Raw genomic sequence first — 20,310 nt, 5'->3', positions numbered from 1 at the left:
TTCTTGAGTGGGTGGGGTTGGGTAGAACCATGTCATCACCTGGTCATTCCAGCAAACACCAGGCAAGAAACTCTCCACAGTATCTCTCTTCCCTCCCATTTTTCCTGTTCATAGATCTTAAATTATATACTCAGATCTTAAGGAATAAATATAATCCTAAAAACTTACTGTGATAGAAAACCTGAGTACTTTGGAATAGTCTTCCCTTTCATTTTTCCTTATATGTACACAGCATGGATCTTGCTTTTAAATGTGTGCCAAATTAACCCATTTGTCCAGGTGATCTATTTGAACTGAGAGTGTTTATTTCCCGTGGTACTAGTTCCTCTAATCTTCATTCTTAATAGAATGACATGCCATATAATAAGACCCCATAGGAAACCTATTTTCTCATTTCATTCAATTCATTTCTCTCACATGATTTGATTGCATTTATGAATGTCTGATTCTTAAATTATTGTAACTAACACTTGTAACCAAAACTACTGTGGCCTTTCTGCTGAAACTACAGGAACTTCTTTGTGCCCAGGATTGGTTCTAGACATTCAGTGACTCTCCATTTTAAAGAAAATCCCTGGCGCCAGGACCACATTCAGCCAGAGAATTCTCAAAGTGAAGGACTTGGGGAAATCTCTTCAAAAGGCCATATGATAGAAGGATATTTGTAAATGAAAAGCATATTTAGTTTTGTTTGCTTTTGAAAGTGATTTGTTGAAACTGTGGTGTTCTCACCCTATCGTGCACAGTCATAGCCATTCATACACATACACAAATAGTAATAGTGTTGGGTACAAATGAATTCCCAACCAGTCCATAAAACTCTCAAAGCTTCTTTTAAAGTCTTCTACTTTTTCAGAAGGGTGTCAGTTCTCACTGCTCTTTTTTTCCCCAAAGATAAGAATCTGATTTCATTCCTGTGAGTAGGAGAAGAGGAAACATCAGTCATCAAAGCATAAGAGCCATCCTTCTTGCTCCACAACTTGCAGTTGTAGTCAGTGACCACTTTTTGCTGATAGTACAGATGGAGAATAGTTTCATATAGCTATCAGAGATAAAATAATGAAAGAGTATGAATCAAATTCAGGGAACTCCACATGCTGGATCATTAATCATGGCAAAGTGGATGAAGCTGCAACTTATCTGCATTTTTCTTTCTACTAAATATCATCTGATAGCCTATAGTTTCTTGGCTGCTTACATTTTCTGATCTGGGGAAAAATACATTCAGGAGGCATTAACTCATAATACCCCTTCCTCTGGGGTTTAAATAAAGGACAGAAACCCTAAAAGATAGTGAGTACTTGCTAATTTCCAATTACTCTTTGACTCTTAGTGACCACATAGACTTCCTCCATGATGATCTGTCCCTAAATCAGTCCCTCAGGTCTTCAACAAGGCACTCATTGCCACTGTAAGGCACTTCACAAACAAAATATAAGCTCAGAATTCCATTTCAAATTATTTTCTAAAAGAACTTTAAATTCTGGGAGTGGGAGGAACAGAAGAAAAATTCAGCACCATACTACTTTTTCATAAACATATATTATTTATTATTATAGGGAAATATCCTCTTCCAGAACAGAAAGTAACTGATTCCATTCTTACTACACTTCAATCAGATTAAATTGTATTCACAGAAACACATGAACAGTCAACTGCTTCTTTTACTTCTTCCTTTTAAACTGACTTTCAGGCTCAAAACAGGATTATGCTACCGGACTGGAAAATAACAGAACAAATTCTAAAAAGCCTCTTGTCTATTTTCCAGCTCAATAAGATCTTTGTTACATAAACTCTAAGCTATATAGCATGTAATATTTGAAAAGCACTTTAGTCATGAACACTAGGTAAATGTTTTTGTTCTTACATTGCAAGAGTCTTGGGGAAAAAAGTCTCTGGAAGACTTTTCAAATAATCAAATGGTGTCACTAAACTGTAAGCACATAATTATCTTCCCACAACTATTCTTATTTCTTTGAAGACTGAGACAACTGAGTAACTCTTCAGTATATTAAAAATTGGATTTGGAATTTATAGCTGTGTTTTGCAGGGGGGTTTTTTTCCTTTGTGCTATAAGGCCATATGCAAGACTGTATTTCCCTATTCAATCCAATAGTGTGAATGCAGATACAATTAACTTGCATTCTAAACTTATGGATGTCCATTATTACTGCATGCTTCCTTGTTATTTATTTTAGATTGCTGAGTTTGTAGGAGAATCCAGATCCTCCTTGGAGTTATCTTACCCCCGCCATACCAAAATTCTTGACAATGACAGATCAGCAGTACACATATGAGAGCAAGTAGCTTTGCCATCCACCATTTAATTTTTAAACAATTAATTTTATGTCAAGTCCTAATATGGTTTAAATTTCTTCCATTTCAGGGGCATGGCTGCAGCTTGAACATCTTTGCATTTTGCATGTGCAAGCCACCAGTGATCAATCCATTCTATTTCTTTAACATCCCCTTTTCTCCTCTTCCAGTGTCAGAGCTCTAGGGTTTGAGAGTTGATAGATGCCATTCTTTGTGTACAGGGCAAGGAGGGCCAAGGTGTATATTAAGTGATCAATCAATCAAATCATTCAGTCATATACCTATCTAAGTAAAGAATTGGTTCTTACTTGGATAAATCATGTTTTCTTTAACTTTAGACTGTTGATTTCAATATCACAATTACTGTATTTAATATTTTACAATGCCTCCCTTTCCTTTGTATCTGCTGCTACTAACCTACCATAAAAAAGCATGAATGGACAGCTTACATTTATAATGCTGCAGCCTCCTTACCAGTCTAAAATCCAGGCAGTATCTGAATCTCAACACCCTCCCGGTCTGAGGTGTAGGCTTCAGTACATACATTCATGATATCCCTGCCTCACTAGAGAAAAAGAGGGGTTTTTTTTTTTTTTTTACATGACAGAAGCAGTTTCCCTTGATCTGGGAAAACAAGTGAGGTGTACTACTACTACTGCTCTGAAAAATGGCTGTAATATCCTCAGAAAGTTGGGAGAGGTCCAAGAAAAAGAATCAGAGGACTTGGTTTTGGAATTCAGGTTATCTTTAGGAAATAGGTGATTGTTCTAGTGAGAAGCTGTGTTACCTGATTTATAAAAGTACAAGCATAAGTTCCATTAGAATTAGTGGACTAAGGCAGGACCTTTAATCCATCCATCCATCCACCCACCCACCCACCCACCCATCCATCCATCCATCCATCCATCCATCCATCCATCCATCCATCCATCCATTAGGATGGATGGATGGATGGATGGATGGATGGATGGATGGATGGATGGATGGAAGAATAGATGAATTACAGGTCCTGCCTTAGTCCACTAATTTTGGCTGTATGGGTTAGTCAAGCCTTATTGTCTCTGGGTCCTATTACCCTACACAAGTAGGACATTCTGTGTGATTTCAGTCTTGTTTCCACATTAGGATGGATGGAGGAATGGATGGATAGATGAATTAAAGGTCCTGCCTTAGTCCACTAATTCTAATGGACTATTACCACTGTGTGGCTTGCCAAGGAACATTGCTTGTACTTTTATAAATCAGGTTTCATACATTATTGATATCTTTTAAAAAATAAACTTTGAATGTATTTATATTTTGCAAGATTATTTATCTCCAAAGGGGGAAGGAAGAGCTGAAGCCTATAGCCACACATCTCTATAATACAGGTCCAAGAGTTTGTATTGTTGAAATTATTTATTTCCCCCTTCATGTTAATATATTTTCTAGCAGTAGGGTAACACACATGGTAACAGCTCTCTCTCACACATGGCAAACTTAGTGGGAGGAAGTCAGGTTAGGGACCCTCTGAAAAGTGGTAATACTGAATTGCTCCACCAGGGCAAGGAAGCAATGACAGGGCATGTAGACCCAGAGAGCTTCTGAGTCAGAAGGTTTGAGACCTCCAGACTTTCATCCAATGTGCCAGTCGATTCTTTTCCATATATTTCCATATTTTATATTATTCATTCCAATCCCTGTAAATATGTGAATTGGTATATAAAAGGGTGTACTCTTGGTGGACTCTATTACGAATGTTGAATATACATTTATTATATGAAATAAATCTCTGATAAACAAGTTTATTATCAGCTTCCTGAGTTTTGTATAACTCATATAGTGTCTCCTCAATGTGTTTTCTTATTCTCTGAAATTTAAGCTGCCTGCATTCAGTACACGTTCTTAACAATTGCCTGGAGGAAGCATGGCCACCCATCTCATCTATGAGCCCATTATCATCTTCACCATCCATACATTTGGGGGAAAATTGTGAAAAGGAATCTGGTTTATAGTACTTAGAACAAATACGGTCTCACCAGAAATGAAAGAAATGAGAGATACATTTTAAATATTAGAAATAAATGGGAAACATCTCAGATCAAACATCTGGATGGTGACTGTTGGAGGTCAACACGGGGGAAAGAACTGAACCAAGTAGAACCCTGAGTTCAGAAAGAGTCAAACAGTAATCTCCTAACACGTTTTAGGAAAAGAGCCTTCCAAACAGGAATAGAATGATGATCCAGCAGTGCCTCTTATATATTTATAAGTGCCCTGCCAAAAACATCTCTTGACCAAGAACTAAAAGAATAAAAAGATCCCACACTCCCAATGTCTTTGTCTTACCAAAGACCACAATACAGGGTGATCAATGAATCTTCCATTAGGTTAGGTTCCTTAGGTTCTTCTTTAGGTTCTTCTTCTCTTGTATCAGCTTCATAATGTGGGATAGTCTCTTCAAGGACAGGTTGAAAATGGATACTTCCTTAAATTCTGTCCAAGATGTGATTGAATCAAAACAAAAACCAAAACCAATCCACTTAAGGAAAGTCTATAAGCTTCTAGCTAAGGCTATTTTTCCTCCCAGGGGAAAAATGCTTCTAGAAATAACAGAATTTACAGCTGCTAAAATGCAAGGAAGATCTTAGGTTTTTGTTTTTTTTTAATGACTGACATATCATTAGCCATCAATGAAAAGCAAAGAATGACCTGACTTCAGTGTGTCAGGAGCTGCCTCAGTTTTCTGGCTAACATATCTGCTGGAATAAAGCCATGATTTCTGAAAGGCTAGTTGTCTTGTTGCTAGGATACGCAGTGGGGATAAAATTCAAACTGCCATTCAAGCTTGGTGAAAAACTAATAGAGTTTTCTAACTTGCATCTAATTTTTCTCTGAAATTTATTATATGTTTGTAAAAGCTGTGTGATGAAATAGAAATAAGGCTATAGAAAAAAAAACATGGAAAAAAATGAAAACATAGCTTAAAGAATTAATATTTATTGGTTGCTTGAAGAATGGCAGATATTCAGCTTTTTTATACCTGCCAGCAGAACCATAAAAAGTATAGACCACTTCGTAATGGATTTCATAGGATTTTTATTATTTTATCCAATGTTAAAACCACACCAAAATCATTTCTTTTTCTCTAACAGACATGAGCTACTTTCATTTTTCTATTGGTGCTATGTATATTTTTCCTCTTCAGAGTATCTGCATTTCCATATTTTACAACAAAGTTCTTATGAAGAAGATCTTCTTTTCTATTGTTAGCAATTTTCTTTCTTTCTTTCTTTCTTTCTTTCTTTCTTTCTTTCTTTCTTTCTTTCTTTCTTTCTTTCTTTCTTCCTTCCTTCCTTCCTTCCTTCCTTCCTTCCTTCCTTCCTTCCTTCCTTCCTTTCTTTCTTTCTTTCTCTCTCTCTCTCTCTCTTTCTTTTTCTTTCTTTCTTTCTTTTTCTCTCTCTCCCTCCCTCCCTCCCTCCCTCCCTCCCTCTTTCTTTCTTTCTTTCTTTCTTTCTTTCTTTCTTTTTCTTTCTTTCTTTCTTTCTTTTTGGAAGACTTGGCTTCTTCTGATAAGATGAAAGATTAAATATTCAGAAGGATTAAAAACATTTCAGTCAAATTAATAAAATTGATTGGAGAATGTAAAACTGTATGGCTACATTAGAAAGTACAGGGAACTGATAGCCAAACAGAAAAGAATTATGGAAATTGGTTTTGTATATGGTAACTGCAGCAAGACCATTGGATTGTGAAGATGGTGAAATTTGCAGAAATGGCAAAATTGATCTGTTTGATCAGTGATAAAACAATAAGTACTTTTATAAAAGACTGGAAACCTTTTATGGACTTTTTGCAGAAAATGGAAAAAATGAAATTGTGATTTTGGGACTTGCTGATTAAAAAAGGTTAAATATGGGAAGAAGAGGACCATATCATGTAATCTTAAATATGAAGTAGAGATAATAAGTTTGTTTGTAACTGCTGTAAAGAAGATCGGAAGTTGTTTTTTTAAATATCTTTTTCTTTTTTCTCTTTCTATCTGTACAGTTTCTTGTACTTTTTCTTTTTTCTTTCTCAACTTTTCTTCATATATTTTCATGTTTATCGTGTATGTTTGTGTGTGTGTGTGTGTGTGTGTGTGTGCATACATACATACATACATATACATCCAGGGAACTGATGGAAGTTAGGTTAAAAGTTGATAGAGTGATTGATCAAAGAAACAACAAATCCAAAATGATCCTGTAAGTCAAAAGAAATGATAGCAGTATCATGTTAAAAAAGTAAAAATCAAACAGAAACAACAATGCATATTCATAGAATATTCCTTTATACATATTCCGGTATGTCTCAGAAGCACATATTAAATGCCAATTTTCTTGTTATGTTTATCACTGCCTTGAAATGCATATCCATACACATACAGTCTATCACTATGTGTGTTTGAGAGTGAGTATATGTATCACAGTATCAAGTCACAGTAAGACATAGATAGGATGCCTGACTCTTACCCATTGCATACTTGGTGTGAAAATATGCTTTGATTTTATTAGGCAGTATAAAAATTGGCTGAACTGATTCTACCTTATGCTGTTGTTCCTTTGCCAAAATATATATCTAACAGACCAGAAATCTCTACTATTATGAGATTTTGAAGTATATCCAAAAGTCTGCACATAGTCCATCATTACTCATTTGATAAACTGAGCTGGATCTATGAAAACTTATGATATAGTAAAATTGGTTAAAAGTGCTACAAATCTCCTTTCTCCTCCTTCCTTTTAGGAATATATCATATATACTGCTGTGCTATTTTATACCCACTGAGTAATGACCATAGAAGCGCAGTTCAATATCTACTCCATCCATCCATCCATCCATCCATCCATCCATCCATCCATCCATCCATCCATCCAGATATTCAGACGTTATTCCATTCAAGTTTTAAAACAATTAATTCCACAACTTCCACATCTTGGCATGGTCAATACAAACAAAGGCCTTCCTAAAATCAGTGATGTATTTATTTAGTTATTTTTGGAATTCTTTGGCTGTCTCTCAGTTATCCAGTGTGCATCTGCAATACTGTCTCATGTTCCTCAGTTTCCAAATTGCAATTTCCAAAACCAGCTTGAACATCTGACATCTCCCTTTCCATCTAGGGCTCTAACCTGCATTGGATTACCCTAAACATTGTTTTGCTAGCATGTGAGAAACCAAGATAGATTTAAAGATAGATTCAGTTATCAAAAATTATTAAAACTTCAGGTGTGAAATTATGCATCTCATTTGTTATTTTTATTTTGTTACTTATTTCATTATCTTTTCTAAGTTTTAGGGATGATTTAGTATTGTTTTTTAATAAACTATCTAAATATTGCTTAATCTAAATATTAAGCAATCAGATAACCCAGATGTAAATAAAATTGTAGCTTTTGAACCAGTTATTTCTTATTTAGAAGGCTTTCCTCACATTTAGCAGTTACTGATCCACACTTGTGAGGAAAGAAAGAACTTCTTATTTCCCACATATACTGCTATTTAGATATGGACAACTGCTTGGTATGAGTAAAAATTATATTAGCCATATTAACAAGTTATGTATCGGTTTTTTCCCCTTTGAAGGGAAACTGTGAAAGAATAAGTGTCAGAAATCACCATGTAACTAGGCATTTAAAATTCCTCATTTTGCCCTCTGAAAATATGAAGTTAAAACATCCATTTCTCCTAAGCAATCATTTTATAATGTATCTTCCAAAAAAGGTAGTCTTTCAGCTACTTGCTATACTGCAGACCCAAGTGCTTCCTTAGTCATGTTAACATGGTGAGCTGTTTTGTTTTATTTTGTTTTGTATTAAATGGTGACAAGTGTCATTGAAACAGCCAGGCCAAAATAGATACATCAGCTTTTTCCACCTTGGAAAGCTGATGGACCGCTACTTCAAATAGCTTCAATTTATCTGTCAGAACATGATATATATTTGTAACATTAGTTCTGAAATTGCAACTTATTTTTATCACCTCAACCAGCTGGATGACTCTGTCACAATTCAGGGTATATGTTGAAGTGACAGAAAAGGAAAGTGCTAGAACAATTTCTGAAGTGACTAGTGATCCTAACAGCACCATTTTTTCCAGAGGCTCAGTGTTGGGTGGGATGGGATGATATTGGATTGGGTCAGAGAATGAAAGGGAGTAGCCTCTTTCTCAATATTCATATTAGCCAGTTCACTCCTCAATTCACATGAAGCTACTGTAGGTTTTGTATCTTCCAATATAAGTAAGTCTAGTTGATTTGATGTGTGGAAGTTGTTAGCCTTTTATTGATTGTCACAGAACCTAAAATAAAAGGTGGTGCCTTTGAAACTTTAAAACTTTCATTTAATTTTCTAGTTGTTGTTATTATTATTAATTTAAATTTATTGGCAGCCCATCAGTAATTGATAACTTGATCCAAATAGGAGAAAAAACATCCTGTTATTTTTAAAGTTCAATTATTTCATATAACCAGAGAAACAAGTTACAAATCCAGGTCACACAGAAATAATCATTCAATTATATATACAGTAAGTCTACATACATGAAAATATTAAGTTAGCTATCAGCTTACAGCCTGTTGTTTAATTTGCAGAATGCTATCTGCTTGTTGAAACAACAGATCACTTTATTCCATTTAAGTAATTTAATTAGAAAAGAGTGCAGTGAAGGTGAAATTATCCTGATAAAATACTTATACAGATATCCATTTATCAGAAGATGTACCATGATTATGAAGAGCAGAAACTTCATGTAGTGTCACTTATCTTTCTATGAATTTATAAAAAGAATCCCAACTTGAATTGTGCCTATTGTTTAGGAACAGAGTACAATCATTTTCTCCGTGGTTCATTAAGTGATAGGGCTGTGCAGATTTCAAAGGGAGTCCTTTGCTATGTAGGTGTTTGAATAAAGTGTCCTTCTGAAACAATGGCATGAATCAAAGTGTCACCCTTTAGACACCAGCCGAGAGTGGCTGTATCACTTCACTTGGTTAGTGTGGCTGCTGTGCATCTGCTCTGCATCTTGAGAAGGCACAAGTTAGTGAGATCAGTCCTGTCTCAACATTTCCTTGCGGCACGGTAATGCAATCTCAGAGATGACTGGGTGTTTGTGTGTGTTACCAAAACATCAAACGTGCCAAGTAGGAATGCATAGGGTCCCTCAATATGGTTGTTTCCTTGTTCTGAGATTCCAAACCCCTTTTGATTTTTATTTGGATGAATTTTAGTGAGATGTCTGGACGTCAGTATGCTGGAACAGATTTTGTCCATGTGTCCAAAATCGAATATGGAGTGTAATATAAAATATAAACATCAAGGAATGGTTTGTTAATAATATTACATTGATATCTACGTAATATTATACAGTATAAGATAGTTTCAGTGTGCTGTATTCTTTGCTATTAACCCTCAAAAGAAGAAATCATAAAAGAAAAATGATAGAGTCTTGTTTCATCTGAGGGAAGCATAACTATGGCTTCTTGTTTAGAAAATGCAGGATGTTTGAGTTCTTCTGCCTCCCAGTTTATGGTTTTACCTGTCATTCATTCCCAGCTTACTGCTCCTTATGTGACTTTTGTGCCACTTAAGCAAAACACATTATACAATTTCTTTGTTCAACCCAATGACCTAGCCCAGAGCTAGGCATCTTTTATGCCAAGCATCACATCTGGCCTTTCACCTTTTTATTTGTAAGCATGTCTTTATTAGCATGGAGTTGTACTACAGAAGATGCAAATACAGAGTAAACCACAATAACAAGAACTGAAGTAATGTTATTCTGGGAGACTCTGGAATTCAAAGCACTTTTTAAGATGAAATAAGAGCAAATATGGAATTGTGGTTAGGCACTGGAGTAAGACTAGGGAATCTACACTGAACTGTGGAAGCTCAGTGGGTAACTTCCACTCTCAGTCCAACCCACTTCACAGGAGTCTTGTTTTGGAGATAAAATTGGAGGAGGGAATATGATATGACCAAGTTGAGCCACCAAAATGGAGATGGGCAACCTGTAGCCTATATGCAGCTACCAGTCCTCATTTTGTATCCTTACAGCACTCCTAAATCACTTAATTTTTAGCAATGTCACTACATTACCAAAGATCTCCACTGCAGCCTTTAGTGATTCAGATAACCATAACAATAATAATAAAAATGAATTGCAGCCGCTAGGCTGAAAATAAAGTATCCCCTTGTCCAAAGAAAGGAGGAATATAAACCTAAACAAGAATATATGAAGCTCTATCATTCTCATGTATTGGCTGCACCAAGATACATAATCTGCTTTCTGGATGATGCATCTGCATACATATTTGAGATGAAACTGAGAGGACAAAAGGAGTAATATGAAGAAATTGTGAGCAGAATGATACAAATCCAGGCACAACTTAGAGTAAGGCAAGAAAGCAGATATGGTTAATGGCATATTTAATTGTTAGATGGCAAAGTGCTGATGGAAATACTAAGGAACAGCCATATACCAAGTATTATAAATTGATGTATAGAAGAGTCTAAGAAGCAGTTTAAAGGAAAAACAAAAAGGAACATTAGCACAATGTAATTATTTGACTTGACTTTCTCAGACTCTTCAGAAAGAAGACACCTGTCTTAATAAAAGACTTCCTAATATTCTAAACACTGAATTTAGGTAATTATCAGCAACTCTTAGCTAAACAGGTAGAAAGTGAGTCAACTTTAGTGAAGGACATTCAAACTAACAGATTTTAAACAAATTACTCATTTGCACCAGAGAAAGAATTCTTCCATGGATCTAATTAATGAACTTGAGTTTCCATGACATTTAGATTCATTTTTCAGATCTGAAACCACATGTTTAAGTTGACTATATATCTGGGCTAAAGATCATCTCTGCATACATACATACAATTTACAGGCCAACTGACTTAATTGTAATAGGTGGCTTATGATTAAAAGGTTAAAAAAAAAAAGACAAGAAAAAAAATCATGAGTGGCCAAACACAGAGATCATGAAGACAAGCATATAAACTAAAAAAAAAACCCTATCCAACCAGGGGTCAACCTTAAACCTGCTTAAAAGCTTAGAAGGCCAGATCATTAATTGCTTCCTCAATGTCATCAAGATCCATCTGGATTAAGTGTACCATCTATGTCCAATCTCACTGACAACAGAAATAGTTGGTGTTTCATACAACCAGCCCCAGGCCTTGAAGGGGTTTGTAGGTGATAATCAGCATCTTGAATTGCATCTGAAGCCAACCAGTAACCTGTGCAACTTGTGGAGTGCTGAGGTCACATGGACATAATGAGGCATGACCATCACTGGCTGCACTGCTGCGTTCTGGACTAGCTGTAACTTCTGAGTGGCCTTCAAGGGCAGCCCCATGTCAAGTGCATTACAGCATTACAGTATTCAGGAGGTGACTAAGGTGTGAGTGATAAGTCTGAAGGACAGTCCGAGAAAGGATGCAACTGATGAACAGATGTACCTATAGAATCAGGACAAAAGTGGGCTCCCTTCATCTGTGTAACAGTGGAATCCATTTTGATGAACCAAAAAATAGAGTCCCACCAAAAACCAGAGTGAATCTCTTTTAAATCTCAGTTTAGGAGTAGAAATTTATTTTGGGACAAAGCATATATACAAGGCAGTTTGCAGTACGATAAAAATAGTAGTCTTCAATACCTTTTGTAAGATAACAATTACTGCAGGACTAAACTTCATTTAACTAGTCAAAACGTTTGCTGTATTTTAGTCATGATAAATTGTTCTACATTACTATCTATTTTTACTGCTTTTAGCCACTGTCTATTATTTTATTGTAGGTTATTTGTCCTGAACAATGAACTCCTTTAGGAAGAATAATGGAATACCAATAAAATCTGTGTATCCATCTATCTAGCTATCTATTATTTGTGCAATTCATCTACTGCCTCAGTTGTCATAGATTCTAGGCAGTTTACAGATATTAAAATAGAAATAAAATAACATTTTAATGCAGATATTATTGTATTTATATCTCACCCTATCTTCAATTGCTGGAGGTGACATACATGGAATATCTGCATTTTATCCTCATGTAGAAGCTTATATCAAAGGGGTGAGAAAGAATGACTGGCAGACAAAAATACAGTGAAATCCATAGTCAAGCAGAGACTTGAACAAATTAGATGATCCAATTTTTGTAGATTTTATTGATTATAGGGATGATACCTGGTTAGAATTTATAGAATCAGTTCCAGTTATTACTACCTGAAAGTGGTCAAGATACACTCTAAACCCTTGCTCATTGCAGCTGTCAGGGAATCAGTCTTGGAGGATCTAACTAGGTAGATCTAGGGAGTGCTCAATTCTTTTTTTTTTGGTGAGGCAGGATGCCCACTGCCTTGAAGGAAGTGTACCTTGTGGAGAGGCCTTTCCTAGACCCTAGCAACCACTACATGAATGCAAATATTCATTTCTTGACCAAGGTGTAATAAATATACTTGGGGGAAAAAGTGTTAATCCAGATCCATTCCAGTCTAGTTTGCTTGCTTGCTTTATTATTTATTTATTTATTTATTTACTTACTTACTTACTTATTGGATTTATATATGCTGCCCATCTCACTGTAGAAGCAACTGTAGGCTTGCATATAGCATGGGTGGTCCTGATTTATGACCTTTACTCCAAAAGAGTCATGAGGAATGCTACCAAATTTATTTTCTTAGATGTGTCAGTGATCTATGATATCACTGGCCATGGGATTTTGCTTGGTGGATTGGGAATGGAAATATAGTATTACGATGCTTTTATTTTTACCTGCAGGACTGGGAGGTTTCTGTTCAGCCCCATGCAATTTGAACTATAGGTCCCTCAGAAATTAACTCTTGCCTCCTTTGTTTTCAATATCTGTATGAAGTGCCAGGGGAGACACATGCAGATATTTGAAGTTTGCATACATTCCATTCAAATTAAAAAGGAAATACTTTGCATAGATGGCTCTTAGGTCCTGAAACTAAGAAGGTGGCTTGTACTGGGCACCTAGCATCCTCTGCGATGGAACAATTCTCTTTGATTCACATCTGTCATTAGAGGTAATGTAGATTTAGTATAGTATATTAAAAAGCAGAGACATCACCTTGCTGACAAAGATCTGCATAGTCAAAACTATGGTTTTTCCAATAGTAATGTATGGCTGTGAGAGCTGGACCATAAAGAAGGCTGAGCGCCAAAGAATTGATGCCTTTGAACTGTGGTGCTGGAGAAGACTCTTAAGAGTCCCCTGGACTGCTAGGAGGTCAAACCAGTCAATCTTAAAGGAAATCAACCCTGATTGCTCATTGGAAGGATTGATAATGAAGCTCAAGCTCAGATACTTTGGTCACCTAATGCGAAGAGAGGACTCTTTGGAAAAGAGCCTGATGCTGGGAAAGACTGAAGGCAAAAGGAGAAGAGGATGGCAGAGGATGAGATGGTTAGATAGCATCACTGAAGCAATGAGCATGAAACTGAGCAAACTCAGGGAGGCAGTGAAGGACAGGAAGGCCTGGCGCAATATGGTTCATGGGGTCACGAAGAGTCAGACATGACTTAACAACTGAACAAGAACAAAGATTTAGTACAGAGAGCCATTGGTGTGCAGTAAAATCTCTGTAAACAAAAATATTCCTGCTCAGTATAATTAAGTAAAATAATGCTGAATTAAAATTGGTTCCTGTGAATGGAGACAGATTCCTTGGTTCAGAGGTACATATTTCATTTTTCTCTTTGATGTACAAAAGGGTACTGTTCTGCAGTTAAAGTGTCAATTAATGCCTAAAAGATGGAACATTACTTAGGAGGGTGACAAATACACAAAATCCATCCAAACATTCTGCTAAACCATCACTGTATGAATTACGAAAGCAAATGGAGGGAGGAAAAACCTATGGGCTGGTGTTTGTATTTATCATCTAATGTGAAATGTTCCAGAAACAAAATCTTTCTACATCCTTCATTGGACAAATAATCTTAACTAAAAAAAAACAGTCTGAAAATAAAATGATAATATTCAAAACCTAATGGAAAACCTTTTACTCTCCTAGGACATTCCATAACTGTCCATTATTAAATAAAGAAGCTTTAGAAAGAGACTTCACTTGGGTCTTGACATTCCTTTTTAATCATACTACATATGAATTAACTTATTAAGACTAGAATCTCTGTGTTATCACTAATATGTACTAAGTCCATTTTAATAATGGTTTGAATATTCTACATTTTACTCCCTTGTGACCTCACTATTTACAATTTCTGTCTATCTCATGTATCTATCTGCATGACTGTATGTGCGTGCGTGTTTGTATAATTTAGGATAACAATTCTTCGAAGGATTTTTTTTTCAGATTGCCATGTAAATTTAGAGAAATGTATGAATCCTAATAATGGTGAAGGTGTTCAGTTATTTATTTTTGTGACAGGGAGGGGATAAAGACATTTTTGTTAATTCATACCTGAGGCACTTGGTGAAGGAGTTGCAGGTTGACTCAAAGGACATTTAGCTTAACTGGTCAGCTTAGAAGCAGCTAAGAAAACCTACCTAGTGTCCATGATTATAGCACAGATTCAGCACAGATATGGGGAAATTAATAAATGATGTGCAAGTATTCCAATTCATTTAAGCATGGAAAATTAATGAACTACTTGTCGGAAAAGTCTCTTAGAACTGTTTTTTGTTTTGTTTTGTTTTTCAGAGATGTATGTTTTAAAGTTGCATAATAGATAGGATGCCACAAATAATTTTTGGGTACAAGTGGTGCTGAAAATAAGCAAATTAAATTTAGTAGGAATTTTTCTAATTACCTTATGGGGGGGGGGAAACAGAACTAGGGGAATATAATTAGCAATTCCTCCTTCCAAACAAAAGCAAAAACCAATTAAAATAGCTCACCTGTGGTTTTCATAATCACATCTGTCCCATCAAAAGGAAGGTAAATTTTCAAACACTTGCTCCTCAATTTTTAAAATAATGCCATATGTAAAAAGCATCTCTGTTTTTATTTGTTTTGCTATTCTTAATATTAATTGCTGAGATGATGCAATTGTATATTTTGAGCTACAGTACAGTAGATAGTAATAAAGACTTTTTAAAAATCTTTATAACTGTGTCATATTTTTTGTTCCTTTGTCATCAAAATAGCTTTATTTCCCTGAACTGTGGCTATAAGTACAAAAAGTTATCAACCACTCATCATGATTTCTTTCAGGTTAGTGTTAGTTCAGTCTTTTCCATTTTGGGGGAATAATAACCTTTTTTAAAAAATAGTGAATTCAGGATTCTTACCTTCTAGGAATTTAAATCCAAGATTAGTCATTTAATTCAGCATCAGTATCTTGTTATTTACAAACAATTAATCATTTAGGGACCCCTCTGATCTTTCCTTAAAACTTAGGATATAATGCTATAATGGTTAATGACTAATGACAGTGCAACTTCTAAAGAGGTTTCACACATTATTTTGAGGGACTTCAAAAGGTAGAGACAGAAAAAATCATCACAAAGAACATATATAAGGGATCCTCCATCTCCTCCTCTAGTAGAAATAGCATAGATTGTGATAGAAAGACAGTAGCTTTTAAGGTATCCAAATATAATTAAATTGCCAAAATATAGAGAAAAATAAATAAGAGACTTAATGAATAATTTACAAAATACTACAAAGGCTGTATTTCTCTTACTGGCTATTGAGTAACTTCTCTTTTTGGCCATTAGTTCTGTGAGAATAAAATGGGGTTTATATGCATGTAAATGGGGTTTTGTATATGCATTACCTTGAGCTCAAAGAGGACAGGCAAGACATGCATGCAACAATAAACTGGAATTGATTGTGTATGAGTGTATAGGTGTATATCAGATAATTAAAACTATGCAAATATCAGGGAAGAAAAAAAACAAACATGTAGGGAGACAAGAGGTTCTAGTCTTGTCCACCCAAAGCGGAAATGATAAGCTAAGAGAACATGATTCTTGCCATCAGGTTGTAATAATCATTTCAGGCTGTAAGATTTATTTTAGATTATAAATAGACATCTGGCCAATTTAGTCCAAACTCAAGTTAAACTTAAAAGCAGACATTTCTGATAGCCATATTTTGTTCCAGATATTGTCTTCTTCCATTGAAAATCCTTACTGCCACCATATTTTCTATGTATATACAGATAATTCCAGTGCACTTTTGCTGTTGGAGATTTCAGGATTATGTAACTTGTTTATACAATTCTATTCGTTATGGATATGTTGCAATGTTCTGATACGGGATACAAATGTATGTGGCGTTATGTTAGTGTTGTTGAAATATATACTGTCTGACAAGGTAAATCAAAGAATATTGTTGTAATGAATTATCAGTTTTGGATACTGATATGTATATTTTAATTCCTTCAGAACTAAGAAATAATTTCAATCAAATGTCATAGCATGTATAAGAGTTGTACTAGAGTCATTCTTTCTTCTAAAGTTATTAACTACAGAGACCCTTCATATTTATCATGTTGTATTTAAAGTGTGAAATATTCTATTACTGGAAGAACCCAATTGCTGCCACATTTACCTGAATAATGAAAAAATATTCCCAAATCAAGATTTACACCACTGTTTTCAACAAAGGCCTGTAGGTATTCTGTGACAACATATTACACATGATGGACAACTTCCATGCTGTCTTTTTTTTTTTCTTCTTCATTTTACAGAAGACCTACAAAGTAATCTTCTTTAGAGGTGGAGAATAAAATGGTAGCATTTCAATTAAATTCAAATGTAATCATCTCTATGAGATTATAAGAAAAATTTATCCTCCTTCATTTGACCTTTTCTCTCATTTGAGAAATAATTCTTCTCAGGAAACTTTACTAGATGATGTTAACTGATACAACTTTCATAATTTAAAGACAAATAATATATATGATATAAATTATGAATTCTGGATGTAGTCATGTGGCAGGAATAGTTGGATAGTGTATTCAGTAATAGATACCAGTGTTAAGAAGGACATACATAGCTTTACAGAAACAACTCATGATAGCCATTTTGGAAGAGGGATCATTTAATGGGTGTGTCATAGAACCCTGTGTTTTGTGTATCCCTGCTCAAGTTTTAGATCCTCTTTTATTTCTCCTGTGATCCAGAATCAGTGATAAAGCACAGGTTGGCTGTTCAAAGGATCTCCACCTTTACAGCTACTTGGGAGAAGGAGAAGCAGGTATAATCTTCATTTATTAGGATAATTATAATTCCAGGAACCACTGAGCTTGTTAACTAAAGAGTAAGGATTTGAACTGGGCAAAGCATTAGAAGGGATACCTTGTGAAGGGCATTGGTATGAATCAAGGTCCTCTCCTCAAAGCACTGAAACAGTCTCCAGAAGCTTGCCATAAGGGCTTTATGGGCCTTTCCATAATTATTTATTTATTTATTTATCATATTTATATAGCTGCCCATCTCACACAAAGGGACTCTGGGAGGTGTATTAGAAGTAGGGTTAGGCCTATGCAGAGAATCAGGGAAAGCCATTGAAGCAGCTGCACTAATCCTTCAAAGAATGTGGCTGTCAAAATACTTTAAGAAGAGACACCTGGCTTGTGCTGACATACTTTGTGAAAGACTCCTTCAAACACTTTGTGCAGCATGAGTAAGGATTGCCATGTCATCCTTGGAAAAAGACAACATTTTCTCTGAATTTAGAGGAGTCTGAAGGAGGTCATGTTCATGCTATGGTTGGGGAGACATGATGGTAAGCCCTAAGAACCGATTCACTCATTAGCCTCCAGTCATTCCTAGTGTTGTCAAAGGTACCATGAATGGAGACAGCATGTAATCATGAACCCACTGGATTGACAATGTACAAAAAGCTGTCTGTATTGGCCTTCATATGCACCTAGAAAAATTGTCACTCATATTACTGCCTTGATTTTCATGAGGGCTGCAAAGACCCTAAAATATGTTCAGTTTGTAATATACCCTTCTGATTTTTGCTACAGTAGTTTATAGGAATCCAGTGTGATTTGGTTTGAGAATTGAGAAACAGCAAAGAAGGCTTTTAAAATGTCTCCAGTAGCTGACCTGCCCTTGAACTTTAAAAGGAAACAACATGGCAAGTGGTATAACACCTAGAACTGGAAAACTATAAACTTCCCCATCCATTCATGGAGATTTTAATTAGAATTGAATTCCTGCATGCTTATACTTTCATAAGTTAGAGAATAGCCTAACAAGGCCTTACAATAAGCCTTTGTTTTAATTTTTACAAGTAGTTAGCAAGATCCAAGTATGAAAGACAGCAAAAGAATGGACAACTTCACCGCTGTAAGATGGGGGGGGGGGGATTGTAAGACAACAACTGTGAAATAATTAGTGAAGGGAAAAATAAAGTTCCAGTGTGTCTAATTGTTTGCAATTAGTTGTTATATTAATCTAAAAGAAAAATATTAAGTTATAATTTATTCCTATTTATATGCAATTCACAAGATGGGGTTATATTGCTGTTATGGTAGAAGTTACTAATTTTTAAAAGTTATTACAGTGGTACCTCGGGTCACGAACGCTTCTGTTCACAACCAATTCGGGTCACGAACAGCACCGTTCGCAAAATTTTGCTTCTGTTAGCGAACGCCGGATCAGGTGACGAACAGGATCCACGGCCATTTTCCCTCCCGTGACACGTGGTCGTGGCTTCTTGTAGGGAGGGGGACTCTCCCTCCAAGCAATAACCGCCTCCCCACCCGCTTTCCTGTCCTCCATGCCAGAAGTCGCGTTGAGCAAGGTTAGCGTTCTCTCTCTTTGTACTGTATTTTGTTTCATATTTTTGCGGTTTAAAAAAAAAAATACATATGGTTCAGAATGGATTAACCGTAATTACATTGAACCTTATGGGAAAATTTGATTCGGGACACGACCAAAATCGGGTCACGACCAAATTTGGAGGGGTCAGAATGGATTAACCGTATTTACATTGAACCTTATGGGAAAATTTGATTCGGGACACGACCAAAATCGGGTCACGACCAAATTTGGAGGGGTCAGAATGGATTAACCGTATTTACATTGAACCTTATGGGAAAATTTGATTCGGGTCACGACCAATGTCGCGGAACGAATTAAGTTCGTGAACCAAGTTACCACTGTATTTTAAAAAAATGAGTGACTACATAGGTGTTTCCCTGCAATAGGCTTCACCTGAAACTCAGGAAGAGATGCAACAGCAAAACACAATAAAGGCCTCACAAGTATTCCATTCAGAGTTTTCTGAGGTATCTAGTGACACCTTCTCCTTCACATCAACTCACTCAATGACCAAATATTTATCTCACTGATCACAAATTTCCAGGAAAAGTATCTTCATAAACCAAAATACAATTATCATGACTTCATGGCTTTCCGAACTGTTATTTCCAGTTAGTGCTTCCAAAAGAATCAAAATATGTCAGTTCACCAGCTGGATCTAATAACTTTGATCCAATGTATTTTGAATATGTTCATAAAAGCTGGGAGAATAATTACACATTAATTTCTTTCTCTAAGCAACACACTTTTACCATCTCAGCCTTAGTAGCATGCAAAATTCTGAGACTAAGAGGCATTTCTGTTGATGTGCTGTTTTGCTTTCACAGCTGCTACTTCTAACCAAAGTTCCATGTCAGTCTATCAGTGTAAGCAAAGGACATGTGATAACTGTCAGGGAAACAATGTACCAAGAATGCATGGGAGCCAAAACTGTATCACTCATCTCACATTCTTAAGATGATTTTTGTGATGCACTTAAACATTTCAAGATGCACTGAAATATCTAAAGAATAAAGACATTTTGTTTGAGTTTATAATTAGATTCATAACTGGGCATGCAGCTGACAACATATGACAAGGTCAGTTCACCTGTTACAATGTTTTTCCTTGTCTTAATTTGTTTCCTAGCATTACTGCTTGTTGCTACTAATTTAAAAGAACAGAGTCCTGACTTGATTAATAATTTATTTACTAAA

The sequence above is a fragment of the Python bivittatus genome, unplaced genomic scaffold (genome assembly GCF_059951505.1).
Source record: "Python bivittatus isolate LINGU-HERP-01145 unplaced genomic scaffold, Pbiv_v1 ctg000070_np1212, whole genome shotgun sequence".
NCBI classification, from domain to species: domain Eukaryota; kingdom Metazoa; phylum Chordata; class Lepidosauria; order Squamata; family Pythonidae; genus Python; species Python bivittatus.
Note: the sequence above shows the minus strand (reverse complement) of the source record.